This window comes from Hylobates moloch, unplaced genomic scaffold, assembly GCF_009828535.3.
Source record: "Hylobates moloch isolate HMO894 unplaced genomic scaffold, HMol_V3 SCAFFOLD_4, whole genome shotgun sequence".
NCBI lineage: Eukaryota > Metazoa > Chordata > Mammalia > Primates > Hylobatidae > Hylobates > Hylobates moloch.
In genome coordinates this window covers 163,793,844-163,807,149 of record NW_026652279.1, presented here as the reverse complement: position 1 = coordinate 163,807,149, position 13,306 = coordinate 163,793,844, and the positions used below count along the sequence as shown (strand labels likewise).

At 40.4% G+C, this 13,306-nt stretch overlaps 1 long non-coding RNA gene across 1 annotated transcript in view; it reads right to left on the bottom strand.

Annotated features, from left to right (window-relative positions):
• Positions 1 to 214: 214 nt before the first annotated feature.
• LOC131383334 (uncharacterized) overlaps positions 215 to 13,306 on the bottom strand; it is a 49,236-nt gene continuing 36,144 nt past the window's right edge. The window contains exon 3 of the long non-coding RNA XR_009213318.1: positions 215 to 908. This is a non-coding gene — a long non-coding RNA (uncharacterized LOC131383334). The remainder of the gene's footprint in view (positions 909 to 13,306) is intronic.

Genomic DNA, 13,306 nt, shown 5'->3' with positions numbered 1-13,306 from the left:
TACTTGAAAAAATTAACCTCACTAATAAATCAAAGAAATGAAAATTAAAACAACCACAACAAGAAAAAACAACTTACCAACTTAGCCAAGACATGGTTAATGATAACTGAAGAGATACAATCTATTTTTGTTTGAATCTTTGAAGTAAGGAAAAATAACAAATTACCCCTTTACCCTCCAAGTACAACAAAATGAAAAGGAAAATCCACATCAATAAACAACAGAAGAGAGAATCTCTGAGGAAAAATAAGTTCTTAATTAATAGAGTTAGAGAACTGCAGATTTGGATGAAGGCAGATTGTAGCCTGGAGATCTGTTCCATCTCCTGAGAAATTAGGGAACAATTTTGGCTATGGGGAGCTAGAAAAAACACAGGGGACATGGAATAGGTTTTGTGTTACATTAAACAAGATTTTCAGCTACATCCTTACAGCTGACATAACTGTAAGTTTCAAATGCGTATTAGCCATCAATGTGGGCTGAGGTTATCATGCCAAAATTGCTGTAAGCAGTTTGGCAGAGACCCACTACTGGGAGGTTTAGGCACCCAGCTCTCTGCTGATGTGACTTAACGTGGTGGATTTTAGCATATCAGAAGGAACCAATGGACTGCATATTCCTCAAAATTCCCCCAACTGAATTTCCAAAAAAAAGCCAAGTGCAGTGGCTCATACCTGTAATCGCAGCACTTTGGGAGGCCAAGGCAGGAGGATCACTTGAGCTCAGGAGTTCGAGACCAGTCTGGGCAATATAATAAGACCTCATGTCTACTAAAAATTAAAAACATCATCTGGGTGGGGTGGTGTGTACCTGTAGTTCCAGCTACTCAGAAGGCTGAGGCAGGAAGATTGCTGGAGCCCAGGAGGTCAAGGCTGCAGTGAGCTGTGATCATGCCACTGCACTCCAGCCTGGAAGAAAGAGTAAGACCCTGTTTCAAAAAAAAAATTACATGACAACTGTATTAAGATAGTCTGTGTTGTTCATTAGACATAAACCTATGCACCTTAACAATCATGCTGGGGGTAAAACTGATAGCTCTTCTGGAAACTGTGGAGCTTATTGAGTATTCATGCTTGACAAGAAAGCATGGCTTCTCACTAAGAAGATAAGGCCAGGCATAACTGTAGGTAAGACCAAGAGTCTCCTTAAAGTAGTGTGAATCATAAAAGCAAATGAACATCCAAGAACCCAGAGTTCTACTCCTCTACTTATGTTCACAAAAGCCTAGTAAACTTTTAAAGTGGATGTAAATATAACTTACCTTGCTCACAGAAAATGTCAACAATGCACACATAGAACACCTTCATTAGAAGTACTACTATGCACCTTCCTAAATAAGCTATGATATGGTTTGGCACTGTGTCCCCACCCAAATCTCATGTTGAACTGTAATCCCCAATGTTGAAGAAGGGACCTGGTGGGAGGTGATTGAATAATGGGGGCAGATTTCCCCCTTGCTGTTCTCATGATAGTGAGTGAGTTCTCATGAGGTCTGCTTGTTAGAAAGTGTGTGGCACTTCCCCCTTTGCTCTCTCTCTCTTTCTCCTGCCAGGTGCGTAAAAATATGCCTGCTTCCCCTTCACCTTCCACCATGATTGTAATTTTCCTGAGGCCTCTCCAGAAGCAGAAGCCTGTAAAACCCACAGAAACATGAGTCAATTAAACCTCTTTTCTTTATAAATTACTGAGTCTCAGGTTCTTTACAGCAATGTAAGAATGGATTAATATAGAAAATTGGTGCCAGAGAAGTGGGACATTACTATAAAAACACCTTAAAATGTGGAAGCAGCTTTGTAACTGGGTAATGGGCAGAGATTGGAACAATTTGGAGGAATCAGAAGAAGATAGGAAGGTGAGGGAAGATTTGAAACTTTCTAGAGACTTGCTGAATGGTTGTAATCGAAATGCTGATAGTGCTATGGATAGTGAAGTCAAACCTAATGAGGTCTTAGATGGAGATAAGAAATTTATTGGGAACTGGAGGAAAGGTCACTCTGTGCTTTAGCAAAGAGACTGGCGGCATTTTGCCCCTCCTCTAGAGATCTATGAAACTTTTAATGTGAGAGAAGATTTAAGATATCTCATAGAAGAAATTTCTGCTCTAGAGATCTATGGAACTTTGAACATGAGAGAAGATTTAAGATATCTGGTAGAAGAAATTTCTAAGCAGCAAAGCATTCAAGAGCTAGTCTGGCTGCTTCTAACAGTGTACACTTGTATGTATTCACAAAGAGATGGTCTGAAATTGGAACTCATATTTAAAAGAGAAACAGAGCATTAAAGTTCAAACAATTTGTGGCCTGACCATGTAGTAGAAAAGAAAAACCCATTTTCTGGGGAAGAATTCAAGCCTGCTGCAAAAATTTGCACAAGTAAAGAGGAGCTAAATGTTAATAGCCAAGAAAATGGGGGAAAAATGCCTCCAAGGCACTTCAGAGACCACTGTGGCAGCCCCTCCCATTACAGGCCTGGAGGCCTGGGAGAGGAAAATGATTCTGTGGGCCACGCCCAGGGTCCAGCTGCTCTGTGCAGCCTTGGGACATGGTGACCTGTGTCCCAGCCATGCCAGCTCCAGCTGTGGCTAAGAGGGCCCCAGGTAAGTCTCCGACCACTGCTCCAGAGGGTGCAAGTCAGAAGCTGCCAATGGTTCAACGTGGTGTTAAGTCTGCAGGTGCAGAGAGGGCAAGAGTTGAGGCTTGGGAGTGTCTGCCTAGATTTCAAAGGATGTATGGAAATGCCTGTATGTCCAGGAAAAGTCAGCTACAGGGGTGGAGTCCTCATGGATAACCTCTATTAGGGCAGTACAGAGAGGAAATGTGGGGTTGGAGCCCCTACACACAGTCCCCACTGGGGAACTGCTTAGTGGAGCTGTGAGAAGAAGGTCACCATCCTCCAGACCCCAGGATAGTAGATCCACCAACATCTTGCACCATGCACCTGAAAAAGCTGCAGGCACTCAACACCAGCCCTTGAGAGAAGCCATGGGAGCTGAGCCCTGCAGAGCCAGAAGGCAGTTCTGCCCAAGGCCCAGGGAGCCCACCGCTTGCATTAGTGTGGCCTGGATGTGTGAGACATGGAATCAAAGGAGACTATTTTGAAACTTTAAGATTTAATGACTGCCTTGCTGGGTTTTAGACTTGCATGGGGCCTGTAGTCCCTTGTTTGGGCCAATTTCTCCCTTTTGGAATGGGAGCATTTACCTAATGCCTGTACCCTTATTGTACCTTGGAAGTAACTTGTAAAATTACTTGTTTTTAATTTTACAGGTTCATAGGCAGAAGGGACATGCCTTGTCTCAGATGAGAGTCAACTTGGACTTTTGAGTTAATGCTGTAAGAGTTAAGACTTTAGGGGACTGTTGGGAGGCATGATTGTGTTTTGAAATGTGAGAAGGACATGAGATTTTGGAGGGGCTGAGGTGGAATGATGTGGTTTTGCTGTGTGTCTCCACCAAAATTTCATATCAAATTGTAATCCCCAATGTTGGGGGAGGGATCTGGTGGGAGGTGACTGGATAATGGGAGCAGATTTCCCCCTTGCTGTTCTCATGATATTGAGTGAGTTCTCATGAGATCTGCTTGTTTGAAAGTGTGTCGCACTTCCCCCTTTGCTCTCTCTCTTTCTCCTGCTGGGCATATGAATATGTGCCTGCTTCCTCTTCACCTTCTGCCATGATTATAAGTTTCCTGAAGCCTCTCCAGAGGCAGAAGACTGTACACCCCACAGAACCATGAGCCAATTAAACCTCTTTTCTTTATAAATTACCCAGTCTCAGGTTGTTCTTTATAGCAATGCAAAAACAGATTTATACAGGCTATAAAGTGAACATTTTAGTAGATGAAATACTTGTTATTTTTTGAGAACTAATTAAATATTGGAGAATGTGTACCCAGAATAGTAACTCTGGTTTTAGAATATTGATATGTAGCCCTCCTAGCAGTAATTATGGTCATTATCTGTCTTTTTGGGGCACTCTCAGCTCAAGATAATACAAGCTTAACGCCATGCAAGGCTTTCTGTTTTCTAAAGGGGAAAGGACATTATCCAGCTTACTCAAAAGTGTTATATTATCAAATTATCAAAAAAAAACAAATTCTGGGGAACTCTTACACACCGCTGGTGGGAATGTAAATTACTACAGCCATTATAAAAAACAGTATGGAGATGCCCTAAAACAGTAAAAATAGAGCTACCTACCATTTAATCCTGTAATTCCACTAATGGATATGTATCCAAAGAAATTGAAATCCAGAGAAATTGATGTATTGAAAAGATATCTGCAGTCCTAGTGAAGCACCACTCACAATAGCCAAAAGATGGAATCAATCAAAGTGTTTATCAACTGATGAATGGATATGTAAAAATTATTCCATCTAAACAATGGAATAGTATTTGGCTATAAAAAAGAATGAAATCCTGTCTTTTGTGGCAATATGGATGAACCTGGAGGACATTGTATTAAGTAATATAAACCAGACACAGAAAGATAAATACCACATGATCTAATTCATGTGGAATCTTAAAAAGTTGATTTCACAGACATAGAGACCAGAACAGTGATTACCAGAGGCTGGGGAGGAAAGCGGGGAGGAAATGAGGGGGGTTGTTCAATGGATAAAAAATAAGTTAAAAATAAGGAGGAATAAGTTCTAGTGTTCTATTACATAGTGGGATGACTATAGCTAACAACAATGTATTGTGTATTTCAAGACAGCTAAGAAAGAGGATCTCAAAAGTTATTACCACAAAGAAGTGATAAAGGTTTGAGATGACTGACATACTAACTACCCTGATTTGATTATTATACAATGTGTGCATATATTAATACCTCACACTCTACCCCCATAAACATATGTAATTATGTATGATTATAAGTGAAATTTTTTAAACAAAAAATAATAAAATAAAAAGAAAGTAGAATAAAGGTTACCAGGGGCCAGGGGTTGGGTAAAAGGAGAAGTGCTATTTAATGTGTACAGAGTTTTGAATGGGGATGATGAAAAAGTTTTGGATATAGCCAGTGCTGTTGGTTAGGCGACACTATGAATGTATTTAATGCCACTGAATTGTAAAAATATGAATGATTAAAATGATAAATATTATATCATGTATTTCTTACTACAATTTTTTAAATCTGGGGGGGAAAGTAGTATATGCTCTTTAAGAAGCTAATTTAAAAGGCACCGGAAAGCATTCTTTTTTAATGCAAAAAAAATTGCATTTCTATCAGACAGGATCCCTTAGCCTGTCTGAATATGACTATGGGTTTATATTTATTTATGCAGGTCATGCAGTTTAGTCCAAAACCTACAAAATCAAACCCTGAGGAAAAGTGAATAAAAGCCATGTCCAATAAACAAATGAGCCTGTAACTTTAGAGGATAAAATGTGTACTAATTTTTAAAACAGGATAAACTACATTTTGGGTTTCTCCAGGATAAACAAGTTGTTGAGAATAGAATTACACCATTGAGTAATTCTACAAAAGCTCTAGAGACAAAACATTGGCTTCTCCTGAGATCATTATTATACTGGATTTTCTTATCAACAGGATGAGAAAAGGATCTCCAACTGTACATATTCACAACAAAGCTCCTTACCTCTTCACCTTTGCCTCCAAATATGCTCCTCCATCTTTCACATCTCAGTACACTGTGTCAACATGTGCGTAGTTGCTTAGGCCAAAATGTTACTATCCTATCCTCACACCCCATATCCAATATCCCAGCAAATCCTGTTGGCTCTGCCTTAAAAATCTCCTGTGATCTGAATGTTTGTTCTCCACAAAATTCATATGTTGAAATCCTAACTTCCAAGATGGTGAAACTATAAGGTGGGGCTTTGGAAGGTGGTTAGGTTATTGGAGAGGGACCCTCATGAGTGGGATCAGTGCCTTATAAAAGAAGCTAGAGAGGGACTCCTGACTTCCTCTGCCATGTGAGGTTAGAGTAAGAAGACAGCTGCCTATAAGAAAGTGGACCCCCACCAGATACAGAATCTGCTGGTGCCTTGATGTTAGACTTCCCAGCCTCCAGAACCATAAGAAATAAATTTCTGTTGTTTATAAGCCACTAAGTCTACAATATTTTTGTTATAGCAGCCTGAGAAGTCAAAGACAATACCTAACCAAAATCCAACCTTTCCTTGTCACTTCTGCCCCTACTGTCCTAGTCCAAGATACCAACTCCTCTCACCCAGACTGTGAAATATTAACAAGTAGCCTCCTAACTACACTTCTTGCTCCCATTCTTGTCTACCTTCAGATAAAATGATATATAGTTCCCAGAAAAACATTTTTTTGAGACACAGTCTCACTCTACTGCCCAGGCTGGAGTGCAGTGGCATGATCTTGGATCACTGCAACTACCACCTGCTGTGTTCAAGTGATTCTCCTGCATCAGCTTTCCAAGTAACTGGAATTACAGGTGCACACCACCAAGTCCGGCTAATTTTTTGATTTTTAGCAGAGACAGGGTTTCATCATTTTGGCCAGGCTGGTCTTGAACTCCTCCCCTCAAGTGATCCACCTGCTTTGGCCCCACAAAGTGCTGGGACTACAGGCATGAGCCACTGCGCCCAGCCCCAGAGAAACTTTTAAAAGCACAAATAAGATTATGTCACTCTTTGGCCCACCAAATCCTCTGTGGCTTTCTATCCTCTCAGAATAAAATTCACACTTTTGACCATGACCTACTACAAAGACATACATGATCCACAGCTGCCTAGAAATCTCCGTCCCTCATATCCAACTACTTCCTTACGTTAACTGCAATATTCTTCTCCCAGATACTCACCCAGCTCACCCTGAATTCATCTAAGTCTCCTCTCAAATCCTCCTTAAGAAGGACTTACCTGGTAACTCTCTTTTAAGTATCCACCTACAAACTCTGTTTCATCATGCTGTCTGACTTCCCTTGCTTTAGATATTCTCATAGCCATTATCACTATTTTACATACAATTGTTACTGTGGTCTGTCTTCCCTGCTAGGATGTTAGTTCCATGAGTGCAGAGTCTTGGCTGTATTCATAGCTGTGGCCCAGCCTCTTGAAATGTACCCAAAACACAGTCTCTACCTAATGAAATGTAGTTGAATGAATTAATAAGAAAGATAATTACAAAAAGTTGATGAAATAACTTCAAGCCTTACTGAATTTTATCAACTAAAACCCATTCCACTTAAAAGAATGTGCTTTGGTTTAGAAAGCAATGTAAAAGTAAATATTAAGACACTAAAATGTATATTACATCAATTTCATTACATCATGATCATATATTAGATTTTGTATATCATGCAATTAATATGTACAACATCAACTGCCTTACACTTTTCAATATCCCATAGCTATTCCTTTACTTTTTAAAATATAATGTGTATATTGGCTCACTTGAGTTAGAAAAATAAATATTTATTTTTATCACTTTGACATAATGAAATGTTTATCCTTGAATCTGGCATTTCAAATTCTGGGAATTTGCCTTAAGGGAAGGGAAGGGAAGCATTCAAAACTTGAGGGAAACCATAAGTACAATGAAAAAAAAGTATGAACAATTTAAAAAGAAAACCTAACTATACCAGAGATTTTAATCTCAATCTTCAATTACCTAAGACCTCCCAGAATATCAGATGTTTAAACTGGTTAGGGCACCCCAACTGCTGAATCAATCACTTGTAGAACCTGAATCAAAATGTTTTCCAACGGTAAATGTCTATATCTCTTTTCTTTTAAAATGCATGTATGCATGTGTTGAATGTGAAATTAAGAAAATGTCAGAGAGTGAATATATGAGGAAGGAAAGCTTACAGAGATTTATTTTTGCTGTTAAGAAGAAAAACAAAACTACAAAAGCTCTTTAGTGCATATTCCAGATGGACAGTGTCACAAATCTTAGAAACAGTTACTAATTGGTAATGCCTATCTTGGCTAAAGACTAACATACCAATATATCTAAAGTTATCTGATATTAGCCTATCAGTATATGCTGATGGATCAGTGGAACAGAAGTGAGAGTCCAGAAATAGATCCTTATATTTATGGTCAATTGATTTTTGACAAAGGTACCAAGCCAATTCAATGGGAAATGGATAGTCTTTTCAACAAATAGTGCTGGGACAATTAGATATCTATATGCAACATGGTAAATTTAGATCACTACCTCACACTATACACAATAATTCACTCTAAATGGATCATAGGCCTACATTTAAGGGCTACAATTAGAAAACTTAAAAAAATAGAATAAAATCTCTATGACTTTCAGTTAGGCAAAGAGTTCTTAGATATGACACAAAAAAATAGTAAAATAGACTTCATCAAAATTAAAATTATTTGCACCTAAAATGACATCACTAAGAAAGTGAAATGACAAGCCACAGACTAGGATATCCTGAAAATCATATATATGGCAAAGAACTTTTATCCAGAATATATAAAGAACTCATGTCACTGAAATATAAGAAACCAGATATATATTTTGTCAAATAAGTAATGCTGAAATGAATTTATAAAAACTGCAAGACTTAGCTGGGTGTGAGTGACTCTTATACCTGTAATTCCAGCTCTTTGAGAGACCAAGGTGGGGGGATTACTTAAGGCTAGGAGTTCAAGGCCAGCCTGGGCAACATCACAAGACCCAATCTCTACAATAAAAATGAAAATAAAATTAGCCAGCATGTTGTTAGGTGCCTGTAGTCCCAGCTACTCAAGAGGCTAAGGCAGGAGGATCACTTGAGCCCAAGAGTTTGAAGCTTCAGTGAGCTATGATCACCACTGAGTCCCATCCTAGGTGACAGAGTGAGACCCTATCTCTGAAAAAAAAAAGAAAAAAAATTGCAAAACTGCCAATATTCACAGGGACAATAATTAATTAATTAATTACACCGAACACAATTTGTATTTCTCTTGAAAGGAATTTTTTTCTCCATCTTTATCAGTTTTCTATAAGTTAACTTTCATCTCCAAAGGTTTGTAAACAATCTTAGTAGTATGGTTTGGCTGTGTCCCCACCCAAATCTCACTTGAATTGTAGTTCCCATAATCCCCACATGTGGTGGGAGGTAACTGGTGGGAGGTAACTGGTGGGAGGTAACTGAATCGTGAGAGTGCTATTCTCATGATAGTAAGTTTTCACAAGATCTAGTGATTTTATAAGGGGCTACCCCTTTGCTCATCTCTCATTTTTTTCCTTCCTACCATCATGTGAAGAACATGTTTGCTTTTCCTACTGCCATGATTGTAAGTTTCCTGAGGCCTTACCAACCTTGTGGAACTGTGAGTCAATTAAACCTCCTTCCTTTATAAATTACCCAGCCTTGGGCAGTTCTTCATAGTAGCATGAGAATGGACTAATATAGTAAGTTGATATTGCAGACAGTGGGGAGCTGCTACAAGGATACCTGAAAATGTGGAAGCAACTTTGGAACTGGGTAACAGGCAGAGCTTGGAACAGTTTGGAGGGCTCAGAAGAAGACAAGAAAATGTGGGAAAGTTGGAAGCTTCCTCGAGACTTGGAGATTTCAGAAGACAGGAAGATGTCGGAAAGCTAGAGACTTTCTAGAGACTTGTTGAAAGGTTTTGACCAAAATGCTGATAGTAATATGGACAATGAAGTCCAGGCTGAAGTGGTCTCCGATGGAGATGAGAAATTTGTTGGGAACTGGAGTAAAGGCCACACTTGCTATGCTTTAACAAAGAGACTGGTGGCTTTTTGCCCCTACCCTAGAGATCTGTGGAACTTTGAACTTCAAAGAGGTGCTTTCAAGTATCTGGTGGAATAAATTTCTAAGCAGCAAAACATTCAAGAGGTGACAGAGCAAACAAGTTTGGAAAATTTGCAGCTGATGCAGTAGAGAAAAACCCATTTTCTGGGGAGAAATTCAAGCTGGCTGCATAAATTTGCAGAAGTAATGATGAGCCAAATGTTAATCACCAAGACAATGGGGAAAATGTCTCCAGGGTATGTCAGAGATCTTCACAGCAGCCCCTCCCATCACAGGCCTGGAGGCCTAGAAGGGAAAAATGGTTTCCTGTGTCAGACTCAGAGCCCCCCTGCTCTGTGCAGCTTTGGGAATATGTGCAGCTTTGGGACATGGTGCCCTGAATCCCAGCTGCTTCAGCCCCAGCCATAGCTCAGGTTATTGCTTCAGAGGGTGCAAACCCCAAGCCTTGGCAACTTCCACATGGTGTTTGTTCTGCATGTGTGCAGAAGTCAAGAATTGAGATTTGGGAACCTCTGCCTAGATTTCAGAGGATATACAGAAATGCCTGGATGTCCAGGCAGAAGTCTGCTGCAGGGGCAGAGCCCTCATAGAGAACCTCTGCTAGGGCAGTGGGGAAAAGAAATGTAGGATTGGAGCCCCCAACAGAGTCCCCACTGGGGCACTGCCTAGTGGAGTTGTGAGAAGAGGACCACTGTCCTCCAGACTCCAGTATGGTAGATCCTCCAAGAGCTTGCACCATGCACCTGGAAAAGCCAAAGACACTCAACACCAGCCAATGAAAGCAGCCAGGAGGGAGGCCATACCCTGCAAAGCCACAGAGGCAGAGCTGCCCAAGGTCATGGGAGCCCCCCTCTTGCATCAGTGTGACCTGGATGTGAGTCACGGAGTCAAAGGAAATCATTTTGGAACTTTAAGGTTTAATGACTGCCCTATTGGATTTTGGATTTGCATCAGACCTGTAGCCCATTTGTTTTGGCCAATTTCTCCCATTTGGAAAGGGTGTATTTGCCCAATGCCTGTACCACAATTATATCTAGGAAGTAACTAACTTGCTTTTGATTTTACAGGCTCATAGGCGGAAGGGACTCGTCTTGTCTCAGCTGAGATTTTGGACTTGGACTTTGGGTTAATGCTAGAATAAGCTAAGGCTTTGGGGGACTGTTGGAAAGGCATGACTGTGTTTTGAAATGTGAGGACATGAGATTTGGGAGGGGCCAGGGATGGTATGATATGGTTTGGGTGTGTGCCCACTCAAATCTCATCTTGAATCGTAGTTCCCATAATCCCCACATGTGGTAGGAGGAAACTGGTGGGAGATAAATGAATCATGGAGGCAGTTTCCCTCATGCTATACTCATGATAGTAGGTTCTCAGAAGATTTGATGACTTTATAAGGGACTTCCCCCTTCATTCATCTTTCATTATTTTCCTTCCTGCCAAGTGAAGAAGGATGTGTTTGCTTCCTCTTCTGCCATGATTGTAAGTTTCCTGAGGCCTCCCCAGCCCTGCACAACTGTCAGTCAATTAAACCTCTTTCCTTTATAAATTACCCAGTCTCAGGCAGTTCTTTACAGCAGTGTGAGAACAGACTAACACACTTAGCCAAAGGCAAATACAAGCAGAGAAACTCAGATGGAGAGTAGACCAAGACACACGCTAAATTTCAAAGTCTCTTACAATCTTCCATACAACCTTATGAGACTCTTATGGCAAAAATATTACTTAAATATTGAATATGTCCAAAGGAAATTTACTTCTTGTTGAACATTTTCCCAAGGTTTTCTCAATATTAAAAAATGCCCATTGTGGTAGGTTGGATAAAGAAAATGTGGTACATATACACCATGGAATACTACACAGCCATAAAAAAGAATGAGATCACGTTCTTTGCAGGAACACATTTGGAGCTGGAGGCCATTAACCTTAGCAAACTAATGCAGGAACATAAAATCAAATACCGCATGTTCTCACTTAAAAGTAGAAGCTATATGATGAGAACACATGGACATGTACAGGGGAAGAACACACAATGAGGCCTATTGGAGGGTAGAGGATGGAAGCTGGGAGGAGGGAAAGGATCAGGAAATATAACTGTTGGGTACTAGGCTTAGTACTTGGGTAATTAAATAATCTGCATAACAAATCCTCATAACATGAGTTTACCTGTACAACAAACCTACGTATGTACCCCTAAACCTAAAATAAAATTTTTTTAAAAAAAGCATTCTTCCAATCTCTGGAAATTGATTCAGTTCTAACCTTGCCCCAGAAATATAAATCTAGCTGAGAATAGGGCTTGACAATATGGTTTCTTGAAAAGTACTCCTCTGTGTTGTAACTTACAACACCAGAAATCTAATGCAGGGCTTCTGTGTGCCAGGGAAGCTGCCACAGGATCTCATCAACATCACACTGAGTCATCGTCCACAGTGATGGACGCACATAATCATAGTGCTCTTACAAATACTATCTAATTTAATGCTGATGGAGCCACTGTATTGAGCAGTGAGATCTCTCCACTCAAAACATCTATGCTTGTTAAATTTCACTAATGAAGAATTTCGGACTGGACTAGGGAAGATCCAGTCTTTCAGCACAGAAAGACTAAACTGCCTGACCTTCCCTAATCCAGCATTTGCCCCTGGATTAAAGGTGAACATCTGCTTTGGAAAATCAGAGGCTATTTCTCCTTAAAGGAGGCAAGCCAAAGTTCCAGTTTAGAGTGTAAACTGTGATTGTCTCTGTTGGGCTGGGCGTAAACAATGAACCAGGGCTTTAATACAGCAAAGCCTCCACTTGTGAACTTCACCAGATAACTGTCAGTTGGCAGGAAGAGGGTCAGAGTAACCTAGCTTAGTGCAAGCCTGGACTTTAAAGCCTGGACTTTAAAGTGATGGTGAGGTCAAGAATCGAGACCATCCTGGCCAACATGGTGAAATCCCGTCTGTACTAAAAATACAAAAATTAGCCAGGCATGGTGGCACATGCTTGTAGTCCCAGCTACTCAGGAGGCTGAGGCAGGAGAATTGCTTGAACCTGGGGGGCGGAGTGAGCCGAGATCGCGCCGCTGCACTCCAGCCTGGCGACAGAGCGAGGCTCTGTCTCAAAAAAAAAAAAAAAAAAAAAAAAAAAACTTGCACCACCCATGGTGGCTCACGCCTGTAATCCCAGCACTTTGGGAGGCTGAGGCAGGCGGATCACGAGGTCAGGAGATCGTAGCCATCCTGGCTAACATGGTGAAACCCCTCGCCACTGCACTCCAGCCTGGGCGACAGAGCGAGACTCTGTCTCAAAAAAAAAAAAACTTGAAGTGATGGAATAGATATATTAAAGCACTGCCAACTTTCCTATATATGTATAATGGCAATAAAACACACTAATTATGACGATTATCATTTTGTATTCATCAGATATAGTTCAGGTTTTATTTACAAATGAAAACTGATCAGTGATCTGAAATTCTTCATTAGTAGAATTTAACAAGCATAGATGTTTTGAGTGGAGAGATCTCACTGCTCACTACAGTGGCTCCATCAACATTAAATTAGATAGTATTTGTAAGAGCACTATGATCATGTAAACATGTC